The sequence below is a fragment of the Pinus tabuliformis genome, chromosome 9, assembly GCF_031772625.1.
Source record: "Pinus tabuliformis cultivar Carrire ecotype Pingquan chromosome 9, CPIR1, whole genome shotgun sequence".
NCBI classification, from domain to species: domain Eukaryota; kingdom Viridiplantae; phylum Streptophyta; class Pinopsida; order Pinales; family Pinaceae; genus Pinus; species Pinus tabuliformis.
Window position 1 is genome coordinate 1,711,906,723 of NC_142307.1, and position 21,294 is coordinate 1,711,928,016.

Consider the following 21,294-nt stretch of genomic DNA (forward strand, 5'->3'; position numbering starts at 1 on the left):
ATGTGTTGAAGGAAAACATACAAGGGGACCATTCCCCTCAAGTGATAGAAAGACTACCGACATATTGCAATTGGTTCATTCTGATCTATCTGGTATGATGCCCATGAACTTTTTGGAAGGATATTTATATTATGCTATATTTGTGGATGATTTCTCTTGCAAAACTTGGATATATTTCTTAAAGAAGAAGGACGAAGTATTCTCATGGTTTCGTTCTTTCAAAGCCTTGGTCGAAAATCAAATTGGGAAGAAGATCAAAATCTTGAGGACCGATAATGGAACTGAATATGAATCAAATGAGTTCAATGACTATTGTAGAGAAGCTGGCATTAAGAGGGAGACTACTACCGCATATACTCCTGAGAAAAATGGTGTTGTTGAAAGGAAGAATCGTTCTATTATAGAAGCCACTTGTGCCATGCTTCATGATCAAAGCCTTCCAAAGTTCTTATGGGTCGAAGCTACCAACACTACTATGTACGTTCAAAATAGATGCCCTCATCAAACATTGGACTCCAAAACTCCTGAAAAAGTTTTCACCGATAAGAACCCTGATGTTTCTCACTTTAGAATTTTTGGTAACCCCGTATATTTTCATGTGCCGAAAGAAAAGAGAAGCAAATTGGATGCATCTGGGAAGAAAGGAACATTTGTGGGCTACAGTGAAACTTCTAAGGCATATAGAATCTATGTGCATGGTCAAAGAGAAGTCGAGATAAGTCATGACGTCACCTTCGATGAATATGTTGCCCTTGGGAAGATTAGTAACCTTCCCATTTCGAGGAAGGACCAAGAAGCTAATTTAAGAAAGCCAGGAGAACTGCAGGATGAGTCGATGCCTGGTGTTGAAGGACCAATGGATCCCATTGATCCACCTCCTCATGAGCCCTCCTCCTTGAAAATGCGAGCCTCATGGATTAGGGAAACTCTCGAAGATGTCGAGAGACATGTTGCATCAAGGGGGACATTTCATGAAAATAAGAAGTGTAGGTACGAAGTGTACTTAACTGCCATGAGCACCATTGTTCAATCTGAGCCTTACACATTCGAAGAAGCTGTGATGCACCAAGTTTGGAAGGATGCTATGAACGAAGAGTATGAGTCGATTATGAAGAATGATGTCTGGGATGTGGTCCCTAGACCCAAGGACAAATCCGTTGTCACTTCGAAATGGCTCTACAAGATCAAGCATGGAGCTGATGGAAGTGATGAAAAGTTCAAGGCCAAATTTGTTGCTCGAGGCTTCTCTCAAAATAAAGGTGTGACCTACAATGAGATATTTGCACCTGTTTCCCGATATACCACCATCGGTTCGATTATAGCCCTTGCTACCTCACAAGGATGGAATCTACACCAGATGGATGCCAAGACTGCCTTCTTGCATGGTTCAATTAAGGAGGAAGTATATGTAGAACAACTAGAGGGGTTCAAAGTTTAAGATCGTCAGACACATGTATGCAGGTTGAAGAAAGCCCTCTATGGTTGAAGCAAGCTCCCCGCACTTGGTATGAGAGGATCAACAGTTATCTGATGAAGCTGGGATTTACAATAAGTGAAGTTGATCCAAACCTTTACTTTAAGGTTGAGAATAATAGACCTCCCATCTTGGTATTTTATGTAGACGATCTCTTTCTGACAGGTGCAGACCCTCTTATTCATCAATATAAGAGGGAGTTGGCTTCAGAATTCGAGATGAAGGACCTAGGACTAATGCATTATTTCCTAGGGTTGGAGGTCTGGCAAAAGCCAGGTGAGATTTTCCTTTCTCAAGGAAAATACATTGTGAAGCTACTTGAAAGATTTGGGATGGTGGACTGCAAGTCTGTGACTACTCTGATGGAACTTAACTTCAAGAAGTTATGCAGAATTGTTGCTGGGCCCGATTTGGGAAATCCTTCTGAGTATCGTCAACTCATGGGGGCCCTGATGTTCTTGGTGAGCTCCCGTTCGGACATATGTTTTGCAGTGAATACATTGAGTCAGTTTATGGTCGAGCCTCATCACATAAATTGGATTGCTGCCAAGAATCTCTCGAGATATCCCTGGGGCATAATCACCTATGGACTAAGATACACTGTCAAGAATGTGAGGCTCCATGGTTATTCTGACGCTGACTGGGCTTGAAGTATGGTGGATCGTAAAAGAAAATTTGGATGTTGCTTCTCTCTAGGTTCTGCTTTGATATCCTGGATGAGCAGGAAGTAGAATTTTGTTGCTTTGAGCACCACTGAGGCCAAATATATTGCTGCTAGTATGGCCTCCTGTTAAGTTGTTTGGTTGAGGAAGCTCTTTAGTGAGTTGTTTGGACGTGTTGGATACCACCGTGATCTATTGCGACAACCAAAGTGGGATTCGGCTTTCTGAGAATCCCGTGTTTCATGACCACTCCAAGCATGTTGATATCAAGTACCACTTTATCCGAGATATGGTACAACTGGGAGCAATAAAACTCCATCATATTGGGACTAATGATCAATTCGCAGATATTCATACGAAACCCCTTGGGAAGGTCAAATTCTTAACCTTCCGTGAATGACTTGGAGTCATGGAGAGACCCTCTTATGAGGGTCCCGTTTGATTTGGATATTGAGCTCTCTGAGCTCTGGGGGTACTTCTTGGAGCGATGAACGACCATAGGGTGAGTGGTTCACCTTCCCCTAGTGGTGCACGATGTACAGGGTGAGTGGTTCACCTTCCCCTGTGATACCCCATGCTGATATATGCATAGGATGAGTGGTTCACCTTCTCCTATGGCATATGAGCAAGATGAGTGGTTCACCTTCTCTTGTCGATACATCCTACCCATGAAGTGTGGGATCATGGGAAGTACCCCTCATCTGGCCAATGAGTAGGGAAATGAGGATAGGGACCATAGTATTATCGATGGATGCATCGTGTACTACCATACACCCTATGCTAGGATGTTTGATATTGATCTAGAATCAATGGAGATTGACTTCGGGTCAGTGGAGAGTAGTATGATACACTCTCGATTATTGGAGACTGACTTTGGGTCAGTGGAGAATGGTATGATACATTCTCGGCCATTCTTTCTTCATTATTCAATAGAGCAGAGCAGAGCAAGGATGACAGGGATAGTACAGAGTATCAGATGGTTTGGCATGTGAAGTTCTTCCTAGTTGAGAGGGAGTGTTAAATTTGGCAACTAGGGCCAAACTCCACCTTGGACAGCTCATGTGATGCAGTAGATATTTTTATTGGATTCCTCTTTCCAAGAGGTGTAGGATTGATCTAAAGATCATCTCATTCTAACATGTACAAATGGAATTATGAATTTATTTATATTATGAACAAATTGTCAAGGTTAACGTAGGCTCACAAGCCCACAAGACATGTCTTTTCATCCTCAACGTTGCATATAAATAGGAGCCTCTTACTCATTTGCTCACTCATCTTCACACACATCTCTCTCTCCTCATTTGATTGGGTACGCATTTCAGGGTAACCTCTCTCTCCACATGTGCGAAGAAGAAGACTGTAATTTTCTGTTTGGGCGTTGACCGAATTGCAGGAGGGTTTGACCAACATTAACCGGGCAGCTATTGACTTAATTTGACTACATTTTTCTTAAGGATATTTCTGTTTGGGTAGGCCGCATTTCTAGGCACAGAAATCGAGGCAATCCAAGTTGTTTGACCAACGTTGACTACAGGAGGGTTTGACCGCAAGTTTGACTCTGCGTTGAAGTTTGACTGAGTTTTTCGGGAGTGTTTTGGGCTGATTCGAATGACTGTTGGAGGTCGAGTTGACTAGGTTTGATCAAGTTGTTTTGGAGGAGAAATTCTACCCTGTTGACTAGCATTGACTTTCTAGTTAGGGCTTCCTGTGGCTGTTGTTTGACTAGATAGATTTGACTTTGATTGGGCAAGTGAATTTTGCATATTGTACTCTTTCTCTCTGCTAAACTTTTGAAGAATAATAAGAAGAATTGATCAAAGGGTTTCCCCACATTGGGGTTTGTCCCGAGCATGTGCCACATCTTGTGTCCTCTTGTCTTGGCTTGTCTTCTACTGTTTTTATTTATGTTATATCTGCATTTACTATCATGTTAATGTGACTACTAATATGGAAATTGATATTGGGCTAGTAAGAAAATTGAAGTGAATTGCTCTTAATCATAGAACATATCATTGTTATTTAAAATTAACAGAAGAAGATACCAAAATCCTATCGGATGATAGGCAAGAGGTGAATGATAGTTGGGTACAGAATAGAAAAGACAAAGGAGAAGAGGAAAAACATTTTGGAGGGCAAGGAGCATCTAAGCTAGTTTGGGTTAAAGATGAGAAGGAGAAGTTTGAAGAGACAGAGGAGGAGGTGCACAGACTCGATGATCGACATGAGTTAGAGGAGCAAAATGTAAGTAAGGAGATAAAGGAGAATGCAATGGAAGGCTTTAAAACAAGTGACAAGTTGCTATAATTAGGGTTTTTATCACTTGAAGGTTTTGGAGATCAAGAAGATAAATTTGAACATGCAGAAGAGATCTGATCAAAGGATGATCATCCATTGGGAGGTGAGTTGGGGATATTTGATAAGATTGTTGGGGATGAAAGTAGAAATTGCATGTTAGAAATGCTTAAATACATTGCAAATCATGGTGAGGGAGATGCCCTGACATTGCATCAATTAAATTCGGTACAACCATTGGAAAATATGCATGAGTGAGAATGTAGAACAGGATGGGATGGAGAATGGAGACGAAAATGCATATAAAATTCATAAAGAAGTTTCTCTAAAAGAGAGAAATTGACTCAGGTGACTTGCAATCCAAGTGGACAAATCATTTCTTGCACAAACATTCCATTATGGATGTTAACGCTGATATGGATAAAGATCGGAAGCACAAGCTTAGCAGGAGCAATCCTTAGTGGCAAAAAACACAGGGGGAGCAACTAATGGGTCATATGAGAAGATGTAGTCAAGGGGAGTAACCTTTTGCCTTTGATGTCAAAGGGGGAGGGAGAGAAAGATCAAGAAACATGAAGACGGGGAGAGCATGATCATAGGGGAGTATGATGGTTTTCATCAATGACAAAGGGAGAGATTGTTGAAAGAAGTTGTCATTGATGTCAACACCAAGCAAATGAGAAGCCTCCTTGATCTTGGTTGAAGCATTGAAGAATAGCACTTCCTAATCAACCTTGGGAAGTTCCAAAGAATGAGCACCAATCATCAAGTACTTGTAACATGGGAGGCCTAGCAATGAGAAATCAGACAAGTTTGTGGTGGTTTCACAAGACAAAAGAGATTGTACCAAATGTTGTTGTATCATCGCCTGATCCTAATATAACGATTCCAAGAATTGCATTGTTTTCCCAATTGAATTTGTTGTCAAAGGTTTTGTGACCGGAACTACTAGTATGTCACTATGAACTGTTTATAGCAAAGATGTGACCCACGAAAGCTAAAAAAAGATGGTGATGGCAATAGGAGGAATATTCGTTGTATCAGAGAATTCAATGGCTTTAAGCACAAATTTATTAACATGTTTACCTTCTAAACCCTTTGCTGCTCAAATAAGTTTACACAAATGAAAGAAGAATAAGTGTTCAATTATTTGAGCAAGAGCAGACATTACATTAGATGTCAAAACTCGTCGATCGGATGTTGATCGTGCTATAGAAGAATCTCTAAACAACTTTCGCTGCCTATCCAAAACTTATCTCGACAAAAAATTTCCAGGCATGGGATCAAAGATCAGGGGTAACGTTAGAGATATTTACAGTTATGGAGATTATTTGATATTGGTCACAACTGATCGACCCTCCCGGCAAGACAATAAACACATGTATAAAGTTTATAAGTAGGCTCCTCAAGAACATTATGATTCCAATTGTCGGCCACAAAACAAAATTTACAAGTTGACTTCAATTAAATTTATAGGTCGGCTCGAAAATATACGCTTAGACTTGTATAAATACGAGCTTGGACTCACCATTTCAACTCAACTCAAATCACAAGTCTTATAATGAAACCGCGAAGGATTCTGAGGCAAGTTGAAAGGTTTTGCATAGTCTAAGAAATATTTTGACGAAGTTTTTGAGTTCTTTATGTAGCAAAAGATTCTGCTTCTTTGTCTGTTTTGGGCTCCTGGAGCTTATAGCTTCTGCCCGTCGCTTTTTTATTTTCAAACTACTTGGTACAGGGTCCGTTCTTCAATTATGCAAGTTTTGGAGATGGTTGGTTCAAAGAGATGAATTTGAACTTACAAAGAAATAAATTGAAAGTTGTGTGGTGATTTTTGATGCAGAAACCAAACACTGCACTCTGTTACGAGGTTTAATTATGGAACCTTGTTTAGTTTTTTTTTAATTTGCCTCTAATTTTCTCAAATAAAGGAGTTTCTAGAAAGTTAAAGCTGAGGAGGTGATTTTCAAGGGTTCTGGTGCAAACCCTAGAGAATTTATGAAGTCACTATAGCGAAGGTTCTGTTAGAGTCAGTGTTTGCATACTACCACCAATGATCAAAATCTCTCTTTTATATCATATTAGAGTCCCGTTTGAAATTTTTTGCATTCCACTTAGGTCATCATGAAAAAATTTGTTCACTGATGGTAGCCCAAAATCCAAAATCACTTTCCCCTCTCAAAAGTTTGTATTTGTTGGCCCTCCTTCATGTGTCTTTTGGGTTTCCATTGAACATGAAGGCTCATTTCATCATATTTTATATCAGTCAAATCCACCTGAAATTCAGTCATTTGAGGTTCCATTAGGTCACCTAGGTTTTATTTTCCCAAGGTCCAATAAATCACCATCTCATTGCATAAGGTCAGCAAAATATTAGAGTCAAGCAAATAATATCTTTTTCAGTTAAATAAAGCTCTCCAAAGCATGTAACCATGGTTACTGAAAGCCCTAAATTTGATTTCAAGAAGGGATTTTATTCCAAGTTTGTAAATTAAAACTTCAAACAGATGTAATAATTTTATTTTTGTTTATGTAATTTTATGTCTATTATATGTAATAAGTTACTTTTTAGCTGCATACTCAAGTCCATTGCCAAAAGCATCCCAAGCAAAATTCAAAATCAGGATTGTCAAAGCATCATCCACCTGTCAAGAGCAAAAAGGTCAGAAAGTCAAAAAGCATTAATATGAAAATTTGGAAATGACAAGAAACATTAGAAAGTGGGTGTGCAACTCATAAATTATATTTCATCCAAGTATAAAGGCTCTCAAACACACCCATGAAGCTTCATTTGCACTCTAGCACTCTCAAAACTCCTCAGCAAAAGAAATTTGTCAATTTTAAGGCGAAATTAGGCAAAACAAAGCAAGAGGGCGCGTTTAGCAGGGTCACTGCACATTTAGCCGGGCCGATGCGCGTTTCACTGGGTCGTTGCGAGTTTGCCAGAGATTCCAGTGTTATTTACAACGGCGCTGCCCTCCTGTAGCTGACGAGCGCATTTGCCTGGTCGCTACGCGTTCGCCTAGAAGGAGCCAAAACGTGCTAGAAACCATCCATCGCCACCAAGTTTCCAAGTTGGTCATCATATACTTCAGCAAATCAGGTTGGTGGCAAATTTACTCACTCCTTCCCTCCATTATTCACCTACATAGGGTTTAAGTTGTTTGTTGTTATTCCTAAGATCAAACCCTAGTAATACATTCCCACCATCTCAAAACACATTTCCTAGCTTTCATTATCATTCCCCCTCACTTAACAACTATCCTCTATCACCTCCCCCATTCCACACACCCCCATCTCCTCCTCATCATCTCTCCTCACATCATTCCACATTTCCCATACCCACAGTCCATTCTACCATTTCCCAAGGGTTTTGACAACAACAAATCATGGCAGAAGAAGAACACAAAAGTCAGAGTGAGGAAGAAAAAACAAAGGAGAAATATAAGAAAGGAGGGAGAATCATCAGATATGAGCCAACCAACACTAGAGAGCTCATGGCATCTCCCATCACTGTCACAAGCTTCAAACCTATGTTGCAGGAAACGTGGGGTAGGGGTACATTTCTGTACAGAAACTGGTACGAAACGGTGAAACGTGTTTGGTACGGCCGTGAAACGCATTTCCAGCCATATTGCCACGTTTCACGAAACTAAAACGTGGCCAGTACGGCCGGAAACATGTTTCACGGCCGTACGACCCACGTTTCATCATTTACTTGTGTTTTTTTTTAATTTATTTTTAGGGTATGCTAGTGACTTCTAGATGCTTGTTTAAAGTTATAAAAGTGAACTTTTACCCTAGTGTTGATATGCAGTTCATCAGGAAGTTTGAGGCATATGCAGTTCATGGTAATGTTAAATTCTTAAAGTAAAAGTGATATTCTCCTTTATTTTTCATTTTCAACCTTTTACTTAAATTTTTAACATTACCATGAAATGACTCAGGATGTTTGAGAATGGTTTCGTCCTCATTGGATTTCATATGGAGAAAGTAGAATTTTAGATCTCACTCAAAATCCAGCAGACTTATTTGTTTTTCAGGATTGGGGGGACTACAATGTTTCCATTGGATTTTATCATGTACTAAGGTATGGAACTTGTATTTAATCAAGAGAACCAAGCCCTCTATGCAGGGGAGACTCCCAATAATCAAGAGCATGTAGGGTACTAGGGTATGAAACTTGTATTTAATCAAGAGCACTAAGGTTGTTCGACTATGTAGGAGGAGACTCCCAATCAAGCACGAGACAAGAAATTAGAAATTTCTCGTGGCTGATTTGGATATTTCTATTTTCATTATGTGATCATTCATGAGTAAATGTGATGTAAATTTAGAGACTTACAGATTATGCATTGATAATTGACAATTTTATCATAATGTAATAAATTAGAATGTATCATATATGCTTTATGATTGCACATGTTTCTTAAATGTCCTAATATATATATATATATATATATATATATATATATATATATATATATATATTCGTGTTTCCCCGATTCCAAAATTTGGGGAGGTCGTGTTTCGTATCGCTTCCCGTTTCGGAAACTCGTACCCATTTCCCCGTTTTGTGCAACCTAGCTTCAAACATATGGGTTGTTTCAAGTTTTGTGAGACAGTGGAAAGAATCCAGCATCATTCTGAATTGACCAGACAATTCATCATCAACCTTCATGACAACCAAGCAACCCTTGCCGATGTCACCTTTACCATATCTTTTGCTATCATATCAGCTGCTACTGGGATCCCAAGTGTTGGGGAAAAATGGTTTAAACAGGCAGAATTGGATTATTGCTACTATAAGCCATATCTTAAACCCAGCCACAAGAATGAAAGGAGGATTTTCCTTTTCTCTTACCTCCTAGACAGACATGTTCCTATGATGAAAATCATCATGAAATACTTCACATGTGAGGGCAACTTTTCTAGGCTCCATTCCTATCATATTCGGTTACTCATGCATTTTACAAGAGTCAGAATGCTCAATCTGCCCTACTACCTTTACTGGGATATCGACAAGATGTCATACATTGCCCGAAGGAAAGATCATGATCATCAAGTGCATAGAATATTTCACCATTCTCTCATCAAGATGATAGTCCTACACCGCCTTGATCAGCTTAACATGCATGCGACACTTTCATATCCAATGAGATTTTCACACTCCCACCTATTTAGCATGGCCAAGAGGCACCTTCATCCTCTCGTCCATCCACCTCCATTCCTCCACCTTAATCCATACATCATTCATCTTCATCTGATGAGTCAACCACACCATCACCTCCATCATCACCATTTCATGAGCCTATTCATTCACCTGGCAAATATGAAGGCACTGGGAAAGAGCATATTGAGCATGGTGAGAGCAACAAGCCCAAAAGGGTTGGTTTAGGTACCTTGGCACATATCTATCAGAGAGGGCATAGGCAAGTGTTTGCCCCACTGATTGTGGGAGGGTCCTTACCTTCTTCATCGACAAAGCAAGTACAGAAGGGTAAGGAAAAAGTTGTAGAGGCAGAGATCCAGCAGCAGGAGGAAGACCTCCATGAGATAGAGCATGATTTTCAGTTAGTTGACTCAGATGAGCATGATGACAGTGAAAGCACAGCTATTGTCATCAAGGAGAAGAATGCACTCATAGGTGAGCTCAAGGTCAACTTGCAAAGGGCCAAATGGATCATTTCCTACTATAAGCAGGAAAACAGGCAGTTTGAGGTCAAACATGAGCTCATGGAGATTCAGCTTAGAAAGGCAAAGAGAGAGGTTGAAAAGGCAAAGGCCTTACTTGATGAGGCATATGGGCAGTATGGTGAGCCACTTGATGAACAGGTGCCAAGAAGAAGGCCAAGGACTAGAGGCCTAAAGAGAGCTTTGGAGCAAGAAAGAAAAAGGGAGGCAGAACTAGCCAATGAGCTCACCTTGAATGAGCAATTTGCCAAGATGGTAAATGAAAACCGAGAACATTGGCTTGAGAGGGTGAATGGTCATCTGGAGAACCTCCTAGACAAGGCCAAGAAGGACAATGATATTCAAAGAAGGATGGTGAAGCACTATGCCATGAGAGACAAAATTGCAAGGGCCAAGCTCAAAAGAGCTCATGCAAAAATTGAGGCCTTGACCAAGCAAGAGGAGAAAAAGAGGTTGGATATCCTTGCCGAGGCATCACTCCATGCCTCAAAGATATAGTCAGCTATCAACCCGCTTATTTTGACCATTGTTGAACAATTTTGGCAAGATATGTTTTGTTGTGTTTTTTGAGAAATATTGGCACATTCAGCATGGTCAAACGCGCAGCACCTTGGATGTTGTGCTCTTTTTTGGAGCATCCAATGAGCAAATGGTCAGCATTTTTGGATTCATAATGATGAGGACATGCACCCTGTACTTTTGCTAAGTGTTTAGAGCAAAATTGGTCAGCCAAAAGGGTCAAAAACTACCAAAAAATCACATTTTTGCCTCTTTTTTGGCCTGGTCGTTGCGCATTTGAGTAGTCTTGGGAGATTGCAATTTTGGAGGGGCAAATCAAGCCCATTTTGAAAACCAAGGGCAGTTTTGGAAACTAGATAGGATAAGCTTTCCAATAAGCTATCCTGGGCTAAATTTGGACACCGGGAAGGCCTCCAAAAGGAGCCCTAAAGATGGCGTTGCGCATTTGACACCAAAAGGGCACGTTTGACCAGGTCGCTACGTGTTTGACAGTCTTATGCTATTTTCACTGTTTCACTCCAAGTTGACTTTTACCTATGGGAAATTCAAGTTTTACTCATGTAATTGATCTAGATGATGTAATTATTATGTTTTTACTTTTATCTAGGGTAGATACATCAGTTAAATGGCCTATGTGGCATGTAATGAATCAGTTTGCTAGAGTGAGGGATGAGTCACTTTGACCACCCTACACTCCAGCTATTAGTTCAGCCTTTCTTGCAATTGCTCCTCCTCTCATGGATTCGACCCCTAAGCCTAGGATGAGTTGGTTTTAGGCCTATATTATGTATTTTCTTAGTCATTTTACAGGTTGGATTCAGTGGGATGTTGTACTAGTGATCAGAGACTATTGTATCAGATTTTGGCCAGTTTCAATAGATGAGTTGCAGCTATTTTTCTGGGATACATGTGGTATGAATGTTTAGCATTGTTTCTTCTTTGTGATCATTTGTATGAATTTTTTATCAGTTCATAAACCATTTCATGTATGTTATATGGTAATTTTCAAGTTGATAGGCAGAATACATGTTTGTTCATGCTTTGTTTGGGGAAATTTATCGTACTTTGTCCATTTTTCTTCAATTTAGGATGAATACATCTCTTATAAACCATCTCATCAAATCACCTTTTAAGTGTTAAGCTTCATACCTACCTTGCCCCTTTGAATGTCTGCAATCATATCTCATTTGCCCTGACCTAGTCCCTCTGACCTAAATCACTCATCCTTGCGACTACCCAACCAAATCAAATCAAACAACCCTCTGCACTATACATCTAGCCTAAAACCCTAAACTATCCAGCCCTCCTAGCTGTGACCCTTTGGAGAGAGCCCTCTCCGGCTTGGTAGGGCTAGCTACCAAGCTAAAAGATTGGTTTGTGGTTACCTCAGCTGGACTCTTCCTCAGCCTTGGAGATCCGGAGGAGTGATAACAGGTTCTAAGGTTGGTGTAGAGGGTTGAAGCAGTCTTTTGGAGGGAGCCCAAAATTGATATTAGAAGTGTTTGTGACATAACAATATTGATTCTTGTGCAAAGGCTGAGAATTTTTTGGAGAGAATATTTATGCTTCACACCTCTAACAAGGAATTTCCAAAAGCTAAGGATAACAAAGAAGTTTGTGCAAGGGGTATTGGTAATTGTGTGACAGAAAGCATAGTGCAACAAAGAAGACTTATGCTTGTATAGATCAAAATGAGCCAAGGAGTCAAGCTAATGAGCTAAGACAAGTTGAAGAGCAGAAAGTTAAAGTTCACAGGTCATGTGGTTGTTATCAAGGTTGAAGATGCAAATCTAAAGATAGCATGGGAGGGTGATAACCCCTATTGAAGAAGGGCAGTTTGTATAAACCAAGAGTTGTTGTTTACAGGTTCAAGGATCTACAAATTGTTGAGTTGGTGCTCAGCGGAGGAGATTGGAGCCTCTTGTATGTTGGTGCCTATGAAGTTGTTGAGTTGGAGCTTAGCTAGGGGATTGGAATTTCCTATAGGTTGGTGCCTACGAAAGTTGAAAGTCGGTGATCAATGAGGATTTGTGTCATCATCTTCTTGATATGTTGGAGCCTGCAATTGTTGTAAGTTTGTGCTAACAAAGGATTGATGTCCTCGTGAATGGTTGTAATAAATTGAAGATTGTTTATAAGTGTTTCTTCTTCAAGTTTTAACTTGCACTTTGATCTTTGTGTTCATACAATGTGAATAATTGTTTATGTGATGTGAATTTGGTTTCAATATTAAGTGAAAAATTGAAAATGAATGAAATATTGATTCACCCCCCTCAATATTTCCAACACCTGTCACAATATCCCATGCACCATTATGGATCCCAATGTAGTGACAAATATACCAATGAATGTAAATATATCCCATGCAGATACACATATGTCATATACCAATGTAGTGTCAGGAATTCCAAGAAAATTTCATAGATCCTAATGAATATATATAGGTCCATATGTTGGTACATGGATTCCAAGGTAATGTCACAAATCCCAATGTGGTAACACAAATACTAACGAATGTACACATATTTCATTGCATAGTACACATATCCTAAGGCAAAGATGCAACTCCCAATGTCGATACATTGATCCTAAGGCAAGGAACCCACTCATAGTGGTGAATTAAGCCCCATTATACAAGTCATTAAGCAACGTGCACCAAGTGATACATTTTAGCAACATCATAACATTAGCTTAATTTTAAAATTTGCCTAAGTTTTACCAGGGGGGAAGCCTTAACCCTTATTGCATGTGACAAATCCTAAAACAAAGATGTATTTCCTAGATCACTAAGTTAGAAATAGATGATATGATGGATGAAATGCGAAAGGGGAAAGGAAAACTTCATATGTTGACCCTCATAGTCATGTATGATGATCTAAAGGTTTTTTTTATCATTTTTGACTAGCTTTTAAGAGCTAGGAATCTTCATTAATTCTTCGTGATACCCTTTAAGAGACAATGTTTAGCTTTGAGTTACCATTTACTTGAAATCATTTCTTACTATCCCTTTTCTGTCTTTCTCTTTGTTTCTGTTTCTTTCATTTAAGTTCGTTTCTTTGGATATGCATTTTTAAGCATGGGACTAAGGGCATTGGCCTCAAAGTGAGGTGGCATAGCTCACACTTTATTAATATTTTTTCTTTTTTTTAATTCTCTCTTCACCTTTGGCCAATGGGGTTGTAGCAGCCAATACTCATTCCTAAGTGGAAATAGGAAATTGTTTCCATGGATTTCCTTATAAATCTGCCTAGAACAATGCAGCAACATGATTCCATCATAGTGGTGGTGCATAAACTCGCCAAGGCTTCCCACTTCATTCCAATCAAGTCAACACACAAGACAACCAATGTTGTTAACATTTACATGAGAAAAATTACCACGCTGCATGGTGTGGCCAAGGAAATTAATTTCAAACAAATATCCCAAGTTTACATCTAATTTTTGGACATGCTTATTTAAGAGATTTGGGACTAATTTGAATTTTAGTACAGCCTACCATCCAAAATTAGATGGTCAAACGAAAAGAGTTAATTAGGTCATTGAAGACATGTTGAGGATGTATGTGATGGACAAACCATCAAAATGGGAAGAATATTTGCACTTGGTGGAGTTTGCTTATAATAATGGGTATCAATCATCTTTGAAGATGAGCCCATTTGAAGCCTTGTATGGCAGGAAATGCAACACTCTAGTGAGTTGGGACAGTCCAATTGATAAGGCCATTGTTGGTCCATATTTGCTCAAAGAAATGGAAGAGCAAATAACAAAGATTAAACAGAGTTTGAAGGTTGCCCAAAATAGAAAGAAAAGTTATGCAAATAAGAACAGCTCAATCAAAGAATTCAGAATTGGCAACCATGTCTTCTTGAGGGTGAAGGCAAGGAAAATCTCCTTGAAATCGCACGGTTTTGCAAAGTTGACAACGAGACATTGTGGACCATTTGAGTTCCTAGAAAGGATCGGTTCAATTGCATATAGGATTGCATCACTAGTATCGATGTACATTCACAGTGTTTTTCATGTTTCATTGCTTAAAAAGTATGTTCCTAATGCTAACCATGTGATTGATTGGAACATGATTCAGGTGGAGCCCGAGGGAGACTTTCAGGTCCAACCAGTGCAGATTTTGGACGAGAAAGTCAAGGTGCTCTAGAATCGAGTTGTCGCCTTGGTAAAGGTGCAGTGGACCCATTTTGGTCCTAAAGATGCTACATGGGAGCATGAGAATGTGATGAGGGAGGAATACCCTCATCTTTTTTAATAAATGTTGTATATATGTGTATATATATTACTGAGAACAGTGCCTAAACAAGGGGGAGGGGACTGTAACACCCCTATCCAACCCTGGAATGTAAATAACATGTATAAGCAGAAATAGATTGGTGATCCGAGACACACTAAATAGGCTAATGAGTCGAGGACAACTTTTTGAGTGTCGTTGTGCCCAGGTGCATGTGTGTAAATGTGTTATGGGGGTCGTTATGCCCATGTGCGTGAGTGTTATGTGCTTTGGGGACGGTATGCCCATGTACACGCGTTTTATATTTTGAGGCCAAAAGGCTTGGTAATGTAATCATGTAACATTGCACATTAATAAAATATAATGGTTGCAGACCGCAATGATAGAACAAGTATGGGGAGGTTAAGCCTCAATGGATAAGTAAAATGGGGCTCATATGATTTAAATTTTAAATAATCATTAAAAAGGAGCCCATGCCTATAACAAAGGCCCGTGAAGCGGCTTGGGGGATTGCCAAGTGGTGAAAAAGAGGCATGCATACAAAAAAGGCATGTTTGGCACTATGAGGGATTACGTGGCAGATTAGTACGGACGATTCTTGTGGAGATGCTAGCAGACAGCCATGGAAGGATGGAGACCGTTATGGAAATAGAAGACTGTAAGAGTACTTGGAAGACCCGCGAGGGAAATCTAACTCTTGGAAGCCATAGGATTGCTGGTTGGAAGCTACCAGGCTTGGTACCTTGGTTGTGTGAAGGCCTAGAAGGGTAGTGGAACTCCTGGAAGCCATAGGACTGCTGGTTGGAAGTTGTCGGGCTTGTTACCTTGGTTGTGTGAGGCCCAGAAGGGTACCTGGAAACCCTGTGAAGGCAGTGGAACTCCTGGAAGCCGTAGAAATGCTGGTTCGAGGCTGTCGTGCTTGGTACCTTGGTTAGTAGCTGTTGGTACTGGGTGTGTACCAGTTTTTTGGCAAGTTGACATTTTTTGCCCATGGAGTCAAAGCCCCAGCTCAGGGGTGACCCACTGTTGAAAGATAATGAACAACGTGGTCTATGGCTAGGTGGAATGTCGAAGGCCTGCAGCCAATTGCACATATTAAAAGATAAGAGTTCATCTGTTATGTTTATATTTCCACTGCAATGTTTATGAAAATTTCTTTGAGTTGAATTTGTTTTGGGAGATGGTGTCTCGCTTGGAATTCCTTCTCTGTTGCAGGTTTATATGAAGACACATGTGAAACTATATATGTGCCATGGAGTTCCTAGCATCTGTAGCAGTGAGATTAATCCTTGATTTTCACTAAGATCATCTCTATAACATTATTTTTGGGCTCATTCAGATAGGCTGATCTGAAGTAATCTCAGCAGATTGTTATTGGCATGTCTTCGGCCCTGTAATAGGGCACTGTTTGTTACACAGAGAAGTGTGTAAGGCTACAAAGGTGAAGTCAATAAATTCTCCTTGGCCCTTGTAGCGAAGTGTTGCATCAAACGTGAGGGTTTGAGAAGGATCAGTGTTCAGGGTTTTGCTGTATTTTTTGAGTTTTGTTTCGGTTTGGGGATTCGTTGGGCAGGTGCTCATTGCAGGTAGAAGATCAACCTATGTGACATATCTGGAACAATTTTTTATTCATCATGAGTTGCGTTTTGGGTTGCTGCTATCTCTGAGATTCGACCCTTATCTAGGGCACAATATTATCTCTGAGACAAAGAAATTGTTTGGTTCTTCCTTCTGAAGCAGCGAAATTTGATAGGCTATTGTTCTAGCCTCAAATTTCTGCAGTAGTTCCAGACATGCATTAAAGCTACTGTGATGATGTATCATTATGATTATATACGATGACATATATTTATATCTACAGCCTGCAGCTAGCTTTGAAAGTTCTCCAAAAGTGATTCATTGTAGCTGACCGCATTGCTTGAATCTCCGGAATATCTTGAGGCTTGATCCAAATTGGAGGCAATTTCTCTCCATAACACGGTTCAGACATTTGTATTAAATCAATTGAAGAAGGTATTCTGGAACAACAACATGAAGTTTTGACATTACATTACAAATTTCTGAAGCAGATCTCTAAGTCTCAGACCTGGCATTGTGCCCAGAAATAAAATGTATACACCTTAATATATGCATCACCATCCCCATCAAATCTAAGCCGACTGTCTTGGAATTATGTTGTGAGAATCGGTTGCACTGTTGGAATACGTTTCATAAAGTTAAGGATTTTCGGTCCAGCTCAATTTGTAATCCTATGCAATTGGCAATTTTGTGATCAATCTGAAAATCTCCTGAAGCATCACAGTAATATCATTTCTTTGCATTGTTCACTAAAGCATTGATCTATACTCTGGCTCTGAAGCCTGAAGTGTCCTCTACAAGAAGATTTGAAGTCAATGATAAGCAGTATGTATCTCATCTGAAGTATCTTGACACTACATAAAGGAGTATTCTGACATATGTACTTTTTACCAGAACTTGCAATCTGAGTTGCTGTTAAGGTCAATAATATCATAAGATATTGAAGCCCTAGGCAAAGGACTCTACACTGTTTCTTTGGCAAATTTACTTAGTAAAGGTTACTGCAGTGTTGTTTCCCTTGTTTATCGTTAATGCCATAAACAAGGAAGGTTTTGGTCGAACAAGAGGTGTAGCAGATACATGGGCAGTCACCAAGATTGATCTGGCAGTCGGTACTACAGTTGGCATCCACAGGCAATACTATTAGCATTTCGACAAAATCAAACAAATCTTCTACAGTGAGGGTTTCAGTTGAAGCAGGCTTTCAGCAGTTAAGGTTTTGAAGGGTTACAGTATTGGAACTGTAATATCATATCCCTGCAGAAGTTTTGTACAACAGTAAGAAGATCTTCATCAAGTCTGGGCTTTATCTAGCAGCAGTCCCATCATTTTCAGAGTTGCTCCATTGTTGCAGTAGTCTGGTGGAAGGATGACTTGATTCAAGTCTGGTAATAAGGGTAGTTGTAAGGGTCTTTACCAATGAGAGTATCAGCACCTTGAGTGCAGAAGTCAGCCTTTTATCAACAGTTTAAAGTACATTGTTTACTTACCACAATCTTCTGCTACAACACTGAATCTTTGAAGAAATCTAGTACATCAGCAGTTATACATATCCTTATGAATCTAGTCTATGATAACATATTCTGAAGTTTAAACTCTGTTGCTGAGAAGTAACTTAACATAACTTGATTTGATCTATGATATGCATTGTTTGGGTTCTCTTTGGTCCATCTAGAATATGGCAGGAGATGTTTGGAACCGTGCTAATAAGGGCTAGACACCTTGGTATAATCAGACTTGAAGCAGACAGTTAAAAAGGGACAGAGCAGATCATTCCAAGGCAAAACTCAGAGCAAGTCTCCTGGAATCTTCATGCAGTCAAAAGTACCTGTAATATTGAGGTACTACCAATGCAGCATGTTAATATCTCATCTTAAAGATTAGGAGCAAAGGCTGGATGACCAACTGAAGTAAGAGTTCAGAGGGAGCTATAGAATCCCTGGCAGAATGGATGACTTTGGCACATGGTCCAAAGGAACAACTACAGGAAAAGTAGCAAAATTGCAGACAAACTCGATGACTATGCTTCGAGCAAGATCATTTTCCCCGATATTTAGAGGAAGCCATGATCAAAGATACAGAAGATGATCCTCTCAAGAGAGAGTTTACTTTTAAAGTAAAAATGAAAGACAGGTCTGATGAAATGGAGAAGCTGCTGATCCGGATTTAAATAACTTGTGGAGACCCTGGTGTTCCTGATAAACACCTGATCAGACATACGCCTTGCTACAATGTCTCTGGGACAATGTATGGTTAAGCCTCTCATATTGATTAGCTTCTTATTTAACTACGATCTGATGTACACCTCTAGGAATTTAAGATTCCATGGATCTTTAATATTGGCTGGGCTGGCAGTATGATAAATGGAAAGAGCACATCCAAGTGCTACACTTCTTGGTATCCTCCTTTATTTTGTAGACTGAAGTCTGGAAGCACAGTTGAGGCTGTTTGAGGAAGATCTTCAGTGAGCCATTTAAGCACGTGCTGGAAACCTCCATTATATATTGCAATAATCCAGTGGAACTCGCTTTTCAGAAAATTCATGTTCCACGACCATTTCAAACATATCGGCATCAAGTACCACTTCATTTGGGAGGGATATGGTACAACTGGGAGAAATCAAGTTCCATCATTTCAAGACGGATGTGCAGGTTACAGTCATCCTCTGAAAGCCCCTTGGTAAGGTCAAGTTTAACTTCCTTAAGAGAGGGGTTGGGAGTCGTGGATAGACCCTATTATGAGGGTCCCAGTTGAACATTGAGCTCTGGGAGCTCCTGGGGGCCTGGGGTACTTTTTGGAGCTATATACGACCATAGGATGCAGTTCACTCCTTTTCCTATGAGTTCGCTATGTACATGATGTGGTTCATCCTTTCCCTGTACGTGTTTACCCCACAATGAGAGGCATCTGTCAGTTGTCACATGTGGACATGTCGGTGGGATGTGGTTCATCCTCTCCCCACATGTAGGATGCTCATTCCCTAGGATCGGTGGTTGACATGTCGGTGAGATGTGGTTCATCATTTCCCCACGTGTAGGATCATTCCTACAATTGTTGGTTGGCATGCATGTAGGATGTGGTTCATCCTTTCCCTACTATCAATGGTTTGCATGTGCTTAGGATGTGGTTTATCCTTTCCTTACAATGGTTGTGACATGTGATTGTAGGGTGAGTGGTTCACCTTCCCCTACGATTGATGACATATGCATAGGATGAGTGGTTCACCCTCTCCTATGGCATATAAACAGGATGAGTGGTTCACCTTCTCCATCGGATGCCCCAGCATACATCCTACCCATGTAGTCTGAGACTCATGGGAAGTACCTCTCATCTGGCCAATGAGTTGGGAAAAGTGGATAGGGACCATAGCACTACAAATGGACGCATCATGTACTACCGTACTCCCTATGTCTAGGATGCATGGTGTTCAAACAACTTGATTTAGGATCAAGTATGATTGGGGTTCTACCCCTCAGCTGACTTCAGTCAGTGGAGAGTGGCAAGGTCTTGTGACTCACTCTCGATTGATTCTTCTTCATTATTACATCAGTGTTCAGCAGAGTTGAGATGAGATGCAGAGATGGTACATGATGACAGAATGACATGATCATGGATGGATTGGCAGGTGGAATTCTGCCTAGTTGAGAGGGAGTGTTAAGATTGGCAACTAGGGTCAAATTCCACTTTGGACAGCTCATTTGATGAAGATAATCATCGCATTAAATTCCTCTTTTCAAGAGGACCAAAATCAACCTAAAGATCACTAAATTTGGAGAAGGAAAAATATATTTTTGAAAGCAAGCCCTCTCATGTGTAAATCATCAAGGTCGGCTTGGGGTTAATTAGTCAAGTTAAAGCCCTCTCCATTTCCTATAAGAGGAAGTGTTCTCATTCCTCATTAGACACATCCTCATCACATATTCTTCTCCCTGAAATGGCCACAGAGGGAAGGTTGGCTCCAGCGAAGGAGAAAGATCTTGGTTGATGTCATGGCAAGGCTGCTTGATGGGCCAAGTCCCTTAGGCAGAAGGCCGGGCATCTTAAAGGCAAGTCTAGGCTTATTTGTGAACTGTTCTGGGCACATTTTCCTTCTATTGCAGGTCCAAGTTAGCTCTGAGGTTGACCACAGGCATAAGGGAAGACCTGAAATGGTTGGGTGTATCTTTATGGTGTAAAAACCCTGTTCTAGGTGGGCCTTACCTTTAAGAAGCATTTCTCAAGCAAGCCACAGGCCTTATCTTGCAGATCAATGGGCCGAAAGTGTAACCATCTGCCCAGGTGAGCCGCAGACCCATTTTGATGAAGGTTGGTTGGTATGGAAGCTTGTTTGAGGGCTGGGTTAAGCCCTGATTTGTAACAGAAAGAGGACAGATTGTCCTGGAGGGAGGCTGCAGCTATAGAAGGCACTTTTTAGTAGATTTGTGAGGACTGTAACAGTGTGCCTCATACCCTAACCAGGAGCCATAAGCAACAGCAAAAAAACTTCAGCTCTTGTGATTCAATATATTCGTGGAGCCTGGAATGCTAATTGGATGGTTGATCAGTTTGGACAGATTATAGCAGCTCCTTGATGGACTGGAGGTAGCCCTAACCAGATCAAGCTTCTTCTGCACTATGTCTCCAGCTTAAGAGGGTGCATCTTGTCAGCTCCATAATTGCAATTGCGATTGAAGGCAGTGATAGTGGATCTCCTTATTGGCAAGTCAATCTTGACCTTGAGTTGTTGTACTCTCTCTCTGCTGAGCATTTGATCTTAATAATAAGAAGAATTGATCAAGGGTTTTCCCCTTCATGGAGTTTTTCCCTGGCTTGAGCCATTTCCTGTGTTCTCT